The 12,493-nt window shown below is 38.2% G+C and overlaps 1 protein-coding gene and 1 non-coding gene across 4 annotated transcripts in view; one reads left to right on the top strand and one right to left on the bottom strand.

Moving 5' to 3' along the window:
• The window catches only part of LOC138698572 (dual specificity protein phosphatase 10-like), a 338,313-nt gene that overhangs the window by 166,889 nt on the left and 158,931 nt on the right, over positions 1-12,493 (bottom strand). The gene's annotated exons all lie outside the window — the stretch shown is intronic.
• On the top strand, positions 4,904-4,975 carry TRNAY-AUA (transfer RNA tyrosine (anticodon AUA)). Its single transcript has one exon. It is a non-coding gene; the product is annotated as a tRNA-Tyr (tRNA).

Genomic DNA, 12,493 nt, shown 5'->3' with positions numbered 1-12,493 from the left:
TCTGTCGGATATCGTCACTGTCCATACCTTAACTACGCAACCCTCCGACACATTGTTTCGCTAAGCAGGATGTTACCACACAAGCTCGTAATTCTTGTAACGTTTCGTAACACATTACCATAACAACTTCCAATCCGGACCGATTAGATGTGACGCTGGGAAACAAGAAAACTTACCGGGTCACGAACCCATGTCGTTTTTGGATGTGTGTATTTTTAAATCAGGAGCATAAAGGTACTTAACAGTAGGCCTATGGAGTGTAAGAATACGTCTGAACAGAGGAAATTAAGATGTTTTAAAGAAATAAGTAAAAAAAAAAAAGAATGCTTAGATCTTAACAGATCTGTGTGTAACGACTGGTGGGAAGGAGGGTAGGCCTCTATGGAATATTGGCCAGTAGGAAGAGGTGAACGCTCTAAAACAATGTCGGCCAACAGAGTAAGGGAAATTAAAAAAATATATATCGGCCTGCAGGAAGGACAGAATGCCGACCAAAAACAAGAACAATACACGTAGGCTATATCGACCAACAAGACGAACTAAGAACATATTTAGAAATGTCTGCCACTAAGATAAATGTGAACAGGATGTATTTAAAAATAGCAACCATCAAAAAATGAAATTAGAATACCTCTTAAATATATTCAATTATAAGCATTAAATAATATCGATCAAATAGAAGAAAAATCAAGTTTTAAAAATATCGGTGAACAAGAAAAAGAACAGGACGTCTTCTTAAAATACCTGCCAACAAGACGAAGTTTTAAAAATATCAGCCAACAAGAAAAAATACGCTACCTTTTAAAATATCAGTGAACACGAAAAAAAACAGGCTACCTTTTAAAATATCAGTGAACACGAAAAAAAAAAAGGCTACCTTTTAAAATACCAGTGAACACGAAAAAAAAGGCTACCTTTTAAAATATCAGTGAACACGAAAAAAAAAAAAGGCTACCTTTTAAAATATCAGTGAACACGAAAAAAAAAAGGCTACCTTTTAAAATATCAGTGAACACGAAAAACAACTGGCTACCTTTTACAAATATCAGCCAATACGAAAAACTAGGTACCTGTTAAAAATATCAGCCAACACGAAAAATAATAGGCTAACTTTGAAAAATACCAACCAACATGAAGAAAAATATGAGTATAGCACGACTTATGAATATCGGGCAACATTGCAATAAGATATATTTTTTTTGTGCTCGACCATGCCGAAATGTAGTAATTATACACCTGGTAGCAGTCCTTTAATGCATGTCATTAAAGTACACCTATTCATTAAAGTTCAGGTTTTCGATTATTCTCGGATATGCAATCGAAAGACAACGAGGGAAACGTCACGGAGGCTGGAAATCCAATACTATCGCAGAAGGTTATGTTCTGTTACTATAATAATTAGCGTTAATTATAAATAATATTCAAATAAATTCAATTTGTCATCTCGTTTTTCAATTCTAAATCAATTTCCAGGTTATATCAAAATTAGTTCATGTTATTCTCCAAATTATATCAAGGTCAATGACATTATTATTCCTCGGAAAAAATCAATACTTTCGCATCTGCGCACATCTCACAATTTATGAGCTTGCACAAGGTCACTTCTGCTCTTCAGTGAGATGCGAATAAAATGAATACTTCTGAATAATTTCAAGTTAGAAATATGGTCGAGCATAAAAAGTCGTATGAAACTTGCCTATAATGGTAATTAAGACGCTCGTATGAAAATTATGAAACGAGCGCAAGCGCTCGTTTCATAAACAAACCTACTCGCATCTTAATTACTATCATTATAGGCTCGTTGCATAATGTACTATAAATAGGCCATGAAGAAGAGAAATGCGACGGCTTTTAAAACTATCGACAAACGAGAAGGATTGAACACATTTAAACACATATATATCTGCTAAGAGCAATACCATTTAGATTGACCTTTGGGAATATCGAATAACAATAACAGAATATTGCTGAAGAACATAGAGCTGAATAATTTCTGAGCCCTGAACAAGCTAATCATATTAATTATGGTTCGTGGTGATAAACAAAACCTATTCAACAATGACAGTTTTAATGAAAGCGTATATTTCAGCCAAACCACTGTCCTAGGTCTTCACAACATTCTGCACGATAATGTACAAACAGTGCACTCAGTTGCGGCGGCCGTGACTGTACCTGGGATGCCAACTGTTTTATGTAATGCGCTTCTTACATCACCTTATCCTCGGCGAGACCGAACGGCGCGGCGGGGCCTCAGGCCTCGGGTTCGACGGGACTCTATTATTTGCACCACAATTTCCATGTTTCTCAATTCTTACACGCATGTCCGGTATTAGGCTTCAAACTCCGCTCGATCGTTAGGCCTACATTGTTTTAATTTCGTATTTCGATATACCTATGATACATTTCAGTGAGGATTTAGAATTTATATGAGAAAATTCCTGGACATTGCCCTAACATCGGACATTCCTCGATCGAGGAGGAAACTAACTCTATCGATGTCGCCTGGAGTAACGGGAGGTATAATAACTTAATCGCTGCGGTCTAACGGGACATTTCATCGTAAGATCATTGCTTCCTTCCGCAGAGCAACGAAAGTTTTCGCTATTTTTTAATAGTACTCAAGTTACTCCATTTCTTCGGTTGTAGAATTCCCTGTACCAGGGTGGGAACATACTCGACATGCTTTTGGCCCATCATGTCTTCTGCGCTGCATTTAGGGACACCCCAGCACGCAGAATACGTCACACAGTTTCGGGAATCAAACTGCGAAGCCGAAGGTAGAGGGTCCGACTCCCGAAGGGGCCATGGATTTTTTCAACTGATCTAATCCTGCAAAAAAGTATTCTCATTAATCCACTCGTTTAGGCGATTGAAGAATTTTCTACCCTTTTCCATGAAAAAAATGTTAGTGCAAACACTCGTGATGCCCCACTTCGATTACTGTGATATTCTGCTTACTGACCTAAGCGTTACTTCGGCGCAGAAACTACAACGTGTTCATAAATGTGCGTCCGTTTCGTCTGCAATATTCGCCGGGCTGATCACGTAACACCATCCCTCGAAATGTTGTCCTGGCTCCGTCTAGAAGATCGTAGGAAAATCCACTGTCTTTCCCTTCTCTTTCACATATTGCATTTCTCCACTCCTGTCTATCTTGCGTCTCGTTTTCAAAATTTATCCACCCACCATAACCTAGACACACGATCACAACACTCCTCAATATTATCCATTCCCTCCCACCGAACATCCTCATATTCATCTTCTTTCACTGTGGCTGTTCCTCGGCTTTGGAATTCCCTACCAAGTATTGTCAGGGACTGTCAGACATCAAACCAATTTAAGAATAGGCTAACGAAGTATTTTTCTAACATTTCTTGTTAACAATAATAGCTGTTTCAGGTTTCTCAATGTTTAATGGTTATACTATTATTATTATAACTATTTCTTACCAATGTTTATTATTGTCACACTAACATTACTTATCCAACTTTCATTATTTACTTTCATGTTGTTTTATGGTCTAGATATTAATGTAATAACTATGTAAGCAATTGTATTTAATTAGAATTAGAGTCTGGCTGGGCGGAAGAGAAGGCCTACTGGCGTTAGCTCTGTCAGATAAAATAAATAAATAATAATAATAATAATAATAATAATAATAATAATAATTATTATTATTATTATTATTATTATTATTATTATTAATCCTTTTTAGTAGGTTATTTTACGACGCTTTATCGACAGCTTAGGTTATTCAGCGTCTGAATGAGATGAAGATGATAATGCCGGTGAAATGTGTCTGGGGTCCACCACCGATAGTTACCCAGCATTTGCTCATATTGGGTTGAGGGAAAACCCCAAAAGAAACCTCAACCAGGTAACTTGCCCCGACCGGGAATCGAACTCGGGCCACTTGGTTTCGCGGCCAGACGCGCTAACCGTTACTCCACACGTGTGGATGATCTAATCCTCTCTGCCGCACTGTGACCCTGGGTTCGACTCAGCCTCTAACAGAAATGAGTTCCAGGGAACTTCTCTTGGGGGGGGGGAAGTGACAAGCAAGTAGGACTGACATCCTCACTGTTACTAATGTCGATTCTCACATCAGCAAAGGTGGAAGCTTTAATATCCCGCTACTCTGGAGGTCTCCACGGCCTGTAGCTGAGATAGCTTTGATGATGGAAGAGTGGAACAGAGAAAAATTCTCTCCGGCACCGGGATTTGAACCCGGGTTTTCAGCTGTACGTGCTGACGCTCTATCCACTAAGCCACACCGGATTCCCATCCCGATGTCGGATCGAATCTTCTCAGTTTAAGTCCCACATCTTGGGTTCCCTCTAATGGCCTATCCTCATGCACTGCGTCATAGATGTATGACAGTGGCACAATGTTCACACATGTGCAGAGGTGCACTCGTTATGAGTGACTAAGCGGCCGGGATCCGACGGAATAAGCGCCGTCTTGAGGGTAGACCACTACTGTACTCCAACTACGAGAAAGTTTCGGGGGAATGAGACGCAGCAGGGTAATCCTGTGAATGAATGTTGATGTCATAAGATGTCATAAGGTCACACACGTGGGTACCCGTATCTCTATTGACTAACTCTTACAGCACAAACGATAACACTGATACACATATTTATACTACCCTAGTTACAAAATTAGATCACTGTTAATCTCCTGGTCTTTTAATCCCTCCATACAGGAAATAACATATGCAGGAGAGCGCATGTTTTTTAAACTGACGTTATAACGGTAATATTATCTATCTGCTTCGCTCCAATAGACGACGCAATAGTAAGCACATTCCTTTCACGGTTAATCTCCTGGTTGGAGAACAGTAGAGGGAACCCAAGAGGTGGAACTTAAACTGAGAGGATTCGATCCGACATCGGGATGGGAATCCGGTGTGGCTTAGTGGATAGAGCGTCAGCTGATAGAGCTGAAAACCCGGGTTCAAATCCCGGTGCCGGAGAGAATTTTTCTCTGTTCCACTCATCCATCATCATATGAGGCAGAATTTCTGCACTGAAATATCGTATGTACTTCGGTACATCGTAATATAATAATGCAATATGGGATAACTTTGTTGTAGGCTACTTTCACGTGATACATCATGACTGCAATAAAATAAGACGAAACATGAGAGATCCCAGAAAATATGAAAGACTTGGCAACCCTATGTTCCACTTTTAAATCCAGAAGTCAAGATCGACATCAGGATATTATGCGTAACCTACATAGACTTTTGTACGCTCCGGAAGACACGCACTTCAATCTCCGATATCAGCTATGACATCAAATTTCTGGTGGTTTTCCTACGGTGCAGGCCACATCCGCCTTCTATTCCGTATGTTTAAACGTTCTTTATCTTTTAATCTTCCAGAGAGGACAGAGGTAGATTTATCTCGCGTAGTGATCGATATGTGCCCCGTGACCTTTACCATGCTGACTACATCCAGGATGCTGGGTCATAATCTACACAAAAATGAGGCATAACGGGTCAAAGGATCCAATCATTAAAATACGATGACGGGATGATTATGATGATCATCATATGATGCGAAGAATCCTAAATACAGGAGAGTTACACAGAATTGAAGGGGTGAGAATGAAATAGTCCAAAGCCACACTTTTAGGCCATAGGCCTAGTGTAACAAAGCCTGAGAACAAAATAAAATCTTTTTTTACACGTGTATTCTACTTTTAACAACCGTTTGTCCTGGCTGGTTTTTGTGCAAGTTAATTTCTTACACTTATGGGGAAGCTAATAGCAAAATATTACAGTCTGATTCGTTTGGGTATGGATAATATTAATTTATTACTGTATTATAAAGCTATTATGATAGTAGGAAAAATTTCTTCCTGGTTATATTATGATATATGACAATCGATAATGCATAATCTGAAAGGGCAAATGAAAATCGTAGTTGATTAAAATGGCTACTACAAATCAACAGCGGGCACAATGTGTTCTTTGGTATGCTAGAATTGAGAGTGTTAAAAGAGTTCAAAGGGAATTTCGACGTGAGTATGGTGTGCGTAATGTACCTAAATACGATTTCATAATGTTGTGGTATCGAACATTTGTAGAAACAGGTTCTGTGTTAAAAAGAACATGCAGGAGATTGCAGGCGAAACCCAGTACGAGAAGCAGCTATCGCTTGGCTTGGTTCCCAAACTCACCAGATCTAACCCCTTCTGACGTCTTCGTGTAGGGTTTTGTTAAAGACATTGTCTATTCACAGAAACTCAGGAACATTGATTGATGTTCTTAGAGTAAAAATTACTCAATCTTTTCAACAAATCACCCCTCTTATGTTACAACGGACATGGGCTGAATTGCATCACCGTTATGAGTTGTGCAGGGTGCGCAATGGGGGTCATGTTGAGCTCTGAGGAATCTCCCATCTTTCAGTGTTGTATGCACAAAGTTCCAACAAATAAAGTTCAGTAGTAAATGTTTTACGGTGTTTTAATTTTATCCATACCCAAATAGATCACCCTGTATAAAGATTACTCAACAAATGACGTAAGTATACGCCGATGGAAGTATGTTACCGCACCTAATAGCATTCGACTCTAAACCTTTAACACGCTCTCCTGTAAAATTTTGTTCTGTATGGCTTAGGACGATATCATTCTCACTCCTTCATTTGTCTGTAATTCATTGGTACTGTTACGTCCGATAAACTGCTGTTATGTGTTTAACAACAATAATTTGTTTCTCTAGTAACCAGTCCACGTGTTATAAATCCTACTTACAAATGATGAAAGAGTGATGGAACTGAGAAAAATTCTCTCCGGCGCCGGGATTTGAACCCGGGTTTTCAGCTCTACGTGCTGATGCTTTATCCACTAAGCCACGCCGGATACAACCCCGACGCCGGTTAGAATCGTCTCAGATTAAGCTCCATCTCTTGGGTTCCCTCTAGTGGCCGCCCTCTCCACTACGTCATAGATGTCTATGAACGCAGGACCGAAGTCCATACATGTGTTGAGATGCACTCGAATGAGTGACTGGTTGGCCGGGATCCGACGGTATAGGCGCCGTCTTAAATCACAAAGTGATTTATTACGCATATCATATATATTTTGATGTACCGAAATACATATGATATTTCCATGCAGATATTCTGCGTCATCATATGATGAAAGAGTGATGGAACGGAGAAAAATTCTCTCCGGCGCCGGGATTTGAACCCGGGTTTTCATCTCTACGTGCTGATGCTTTATCCACTAAGCCACGCCGGATACTTACAAAGTCTAACAACAATAGCGATAAATACGAAAATGGTACCTATTTACAATTTTGTGAGTAGCAATGTTTGGGAACGAGGTCATAGGCCTAAGAACAAAGTATATAAAAATCTTTTTTTTTTTTTTTTTCACGTGTAATCTACCTTTTTTTTTTTAACAACCATTTGCCCATGCTGGTATTAAACGCAAGCTGTGGTAGAGTTCTGTAGTAGAGAATTCGATTACAAGCAGGACGTATCCGGCAAAATCCGGACTTCTAGTAACCCTAATCACACTAGAATTGGAAATATGGTCCACGCTGCTGAGCGCTTAGAATAGACAAGGACAAAGGACCCGACATAATATTTGTAGTATTATCTATTGAACAAAATACACAAAGGCCCGGTTTCTTCAACATTTGTTAAATTATAACAGTGTGTTATTGCATTTAAACGGTAAACTAGAAACATTTTTTTCAACTACTGTTAGTACTAACAGGCTGTTAAAATCCATGTTAATTTAACTGCCCAATTTCATGCAGTTAAATCATTTAACTCTCTGTTAGCATAGAAGTATTCAATATGGCTGGTGCATTAGATGCTGAACTTTTATATCTTGATTATTTATAAAATGTTATCCATGAATACATAAACAGAGCGGATGATTTCTGTGATTTGACAGAACAGAAGTTCATACAAAGGTATAGGCTGTTTTTTGCCAAGCCTCACTTTTCGGTTTCAACGTAGATTCGTTTGTTTGTTTATTCTCAGTAATTGGTTTATACTGCGAAATTATTTCCAGCAGAAGGCTTCTCTCGAACGAAGAGAAATTAGTCCCACGATTTTTTTTGTTCCAGTGTTTTTCATTTCACAACAGCAATACCAATACGCCGCTCCATGTTACTGTGATACAGACGACGGAAAGAAACTGAAATTAAACCTGAGAGAATAGAAAGACTTCTATCCTCTCTGAATCAGACAACTGAAAGAAGCGAGAATCGCAATTGTCAGAGTTCAGAAAACAGAATTGAGCCTATACTTGGTTATAGGGTATGGTTAAACAATAGAATCTCTGATCCTAACAGAGAGTTAACAAACAGAATGTTAAAATGTGAAATGTAAAGTTGAAGAAACGCAATATTTTTAACAGTAATTTATACTTTTAACTTACAGTTAATTAACGCTATGTTAGGTACATTTTAACAAAGGCTGAGGAAACCGGGCGTAACAGTACCTCGGTTTACTAGAGAAAGATGAAATTAATACATTACTTTTATGATTAAATTAGATCCTGTAGCAAGTGAAGCGAGACAGCCAAGATATGAACCAAAAGCGCCTCATGTCGAAAGCTGCCGAGATCCTTAAATGGCGTGTTGAGGGATTTTAGAGAGCTATATCTGCCACTATGACTAACCCATAATTATACGACGAGAGAGGGTGAGGAAGGCGCGGGGAGGCGACAATGTCTAAATCAGAACCTAAAAGTGTGCAACTAGAAAGGAATTCCCTCTTCCTTCGCTTCTTTTATTAGAGGAAAACTCATTAAGACAAGCCCGCGCGAGAGAATGAAAATTGGGAAGACAGAAAAGAAGAAAGAAGGCCGTGGTTTAGCAGAGACAACATCGAATCAGCCTCTAAATTTAGCGCCGGCGCTCGGATGCGTTCGGCCAGAGCCGAGCTCGCCCGATGTGGAAAGTAGTTTAGAGCGATGACCAAACGTTTAGGAATCCGCTGGCAGGCTGTCGACTGGCTGGCTGGCTGGCTGGCCTTCACGCGGCGAACACAGCTGTCCGCCACAAGGGAAATTTCTCTCCTCGACGAGGGAAATTTATAAGCAAGCCCAATCCACAATTTGTATGGGCATTCCCGAAAAAAATGATAGGGGAATGGTATCGTATTATTTATTTATTTATTTATTTATTTATTTATTTATTTATTGTGCTTCCTCAAATTTAAGGCTGCCATTAGACAAAGCATACAAAACAATATAAATGATGAAAGATAACAGAGTAAGAAAAAAAGTAAACAAGTACACAAACAAACAAATAATGACAATTTAGAGAATAAAAAAAAGTTACAAGTAAACAAGCAATGAAAGCTAATAAGAAAAAGAAAAATTATATTGTTGCGTTAGTTTTTTTTTCAGTTCACTGAATTAGAGTCCATATAGGTGGTTCCGTAAAAGTTTGACTGACTCTAATTATGAGGAGGGCCAGTTCATTCAGAAAAGATTTGTGCAGTCCTAGGGTCTTACAGAATTGAGAAGAGAAGTTGGGTATCGTTCCTCTTGCTCCAAACATCAATCCCGTGACACTGATATGTAAAGTTGGTATTTATCTTTATAATACGGGATGGTTGGAACGTAGATTGCTCGTTTCTCCTCATGTACGTCTTCGGGCAGTCCTTTATACATTTCAAACCTGATGGTGGGGTCGATTATCATACCCTGAGACAGGGATTCGCTAATGGCGATTATGTCAATTCGTCTGTTACTGCCATTGTCGGCAGTTCCGTGGACTTCTTCATAGACGGTGTATTTAGTTTTCTAAGGGCATCGGCCAGTTTAGTCCTAATTGCATGGTGCCTATGTATACGCAATGTTTCGCCATAAGGGCAGGCTCCCAGGCAGATCTGGAATAAGATGAAAGATACTTACGCCACTTCTTTCTCTAGCTGGACGACTACTCTCGTTTTAATTCATCCGACGGCAATATCTGTAAGGGATGGGACTGATTGTTTTGCTTCTATTGTCATCATTGCATAATTTATAGCCTTTCTTAATGCAGCACGTAATACACATATTAAATATACATGTAAGAAGGTTTTCTCCATAGTCCGTTCATTAAAAAGATTGTATCATTACCCAGCTAAATTAAAACAGACTCTTTGATATGTATGGAATGCATTGCATAACATTTTGTGGGTATTTGTGCCCTTATCGGATGTTGAGACGTCATTTTTAAACTTCCTGCGCTATGGATTTTTAAATCACACGCCCACTTTTATCGGTTTCCAGTAACTTCATTTTTTTTGCTACATTGCCAGACAAAATGGATATAATTTCTGAACTATTAAAGATACATGCATGAAATTTAGAACACACAATCTTTAGACTATTAGGAAACATTTCTCTGTAAAAGAATTTTGTTAATTGATTTCATTTTAAAAATACGTCCGTTTGTTTGCAAGAAAGGAAATCAGAAAATTGTTATTAAATTTTAATTGTTTATTTCACAAACATAGGGACTAATATCAAAATTCTGTTACAGACAGTTTGTAGAACATGCTTTTGCAAATATATTGCAAAAAAAGTTTGAATCTATCTTTAAAAACGGTTTAGATATATCAGTTTTAGTACAATCCTGCATTGGGTATATTTTTCTCAAATTTGAGCCCCCAAATTTTTTTTTTTTCAAAATATTTATATTTGGTTGAGTTCCTAGAGCTATGAGCTCTCTACACACAAAAAATTAATATTTTACACCAAATAGGAAAAAGTTAAAAAAAATACCATCCTCTCCCCTTAAATGTGCATTAAATATGTAATTTCTAATAGAAAATTCCGCGCTCTTAAACCATAGACTTCTTCATGCCTTTTCTCCCACATAAGTGGTGTTACACAATCTGTGTTGTCACATTAAAAAAATTCGGATCATAACGAAGAAAATGACATATAACAAGCCGAGATTCGTGAGATTTTTCTTTTTCGTGAAAATGTCACATTTTCATGGAATGATCGTGTCATTTTGATATTTCGCCGTTACCATGGTCTGGCTTTTTATCTTTTGGGCAGCTTCAACTTTACACGTTAAGACGAACGTAAGGTAGATAGAACTCGTGGTCAGCAAGACGTCGGCTTCCACGTAAGGGATTCGAACTCACGAACCGCTGCTCCCAGGATCATTGTTAACAGGTTAGTGTTCAGAAGGCAGCCTGGTCAAGTCCCAGTCCCTTTTGTTTTGGGCACCTGCGGACTGCGACAGGTGCAGGGCGTGCATTCCAACCCCGGCGGCACCTGTCGAATCCCCCGCCCCGCGACAGCTGCGCTCTCTGTGTACTGATGCTGGCGGAGGGAAATTTACCTGTTTCCAAGGGGAGTTTTTACACTAGTGTAAAGTGAGGCAATGTAAATTAACGTATCATACATAGGTAAATGAACAATATTATGAATTCAGAATGATAAAAGGTACCAAAACCGTTTCATCTATCACAAGCGTCCAAATGACATTCAAATGCAAATCATAAACGACATATTTTATAATTGGTTCCCCCGTCTGCATGTACGGTTAACGAAGAGAAGTGAGACGGGGAGAAAACGGGACTAAAGAGGGAAATGCGTGTATTAGGGAGAAAAAGGAAAAGGGGAAAAGAGGAAAAAAAAGGAAATGAAACGGAAAATAGGAAGATGGAAAGCACAGAGATAAATAAAAAGATGAAAAAGACACCGCACACACAAAAGATGAAAAATAGAAAGCACAGAAAAACTAGAAGAAGATATAGGCCTACACAGAAAAAAATAATTGGAAAAGGTAAAGATACAAACAAATTGGAAGTTGAAACACACAGTAAAAAAAAAAAAAAAAAATAGAAAAATATAAAACAACGTAGACACATGAAAAAGAGGAAATTGGAGGATGCAAGACACATAGTAAAACAGGAAAAAATTAGAAAAACACATAGGAAAACAGGAAAGGAAAATGAAAGGTAGAGAGATATGAAAATATGAAAAAAAAAAAACAGAAAATATAGGAAAAGTTGAAAACACTGCGAAAAATAGGAGAAGATACACTGAGAAAATAGGAAAATATGAAAAACACACAGAAAATGGGAAAAGAAAATGAAAAACACAAAGGAAATTGGAAAAGAAAATGAAAAACAGAGGAAACTGAAAAAAAGAACATGAAAAACTTACAAAGGAAAAGGTTAAGAACAAAGAGAAAAATAGGAAAAGATGAAAAAGAGGAAAATAGGGAAAAATAGAAAACAAATAACAAATAGGAAAGATGGAAAACACAGAAAAAACAGGAAAAGAAGAGGATTTAACAGAGAGAAAATAGAAAAAGCTTAAAACATAGAAAGGCAAAAAGAAAAGATGAAAAATCTAAAGATGGAATACATGGATGAATTGGATAAAAGAGGCGTGAAATACTGAGAAAAAGAGGAAGATGTAGAACATGCAGATGAAAGAAAAAGTATAAGACATGGAGAAAAAGCGTAAAACTTGGAGTTGAAGAACAGAGACAAAAAGACGTATT

The sequence above is a fragment of the Periplaneta americana genome, chromosome 4 (assembly GCF_040183065.1).
Source record: "Periplaneta americana isolate PAMFEO1 chromosome 4, P.americana_PAMFEO1_priV1, whole genome shotgun sequence".
In the NCBI taxonomy this organism is placed as follows: domain Eukaryota; kingdom Metazoa; phylum Arthropoda; class Insecta; order Blattodea; family Blattidae; genus Periplaneta; species Periplaneta americana.
Note: the sequence above shows the minus strand (reverse complement) of the source record. Positions and strands in the feature narration are given on the sequence as shown.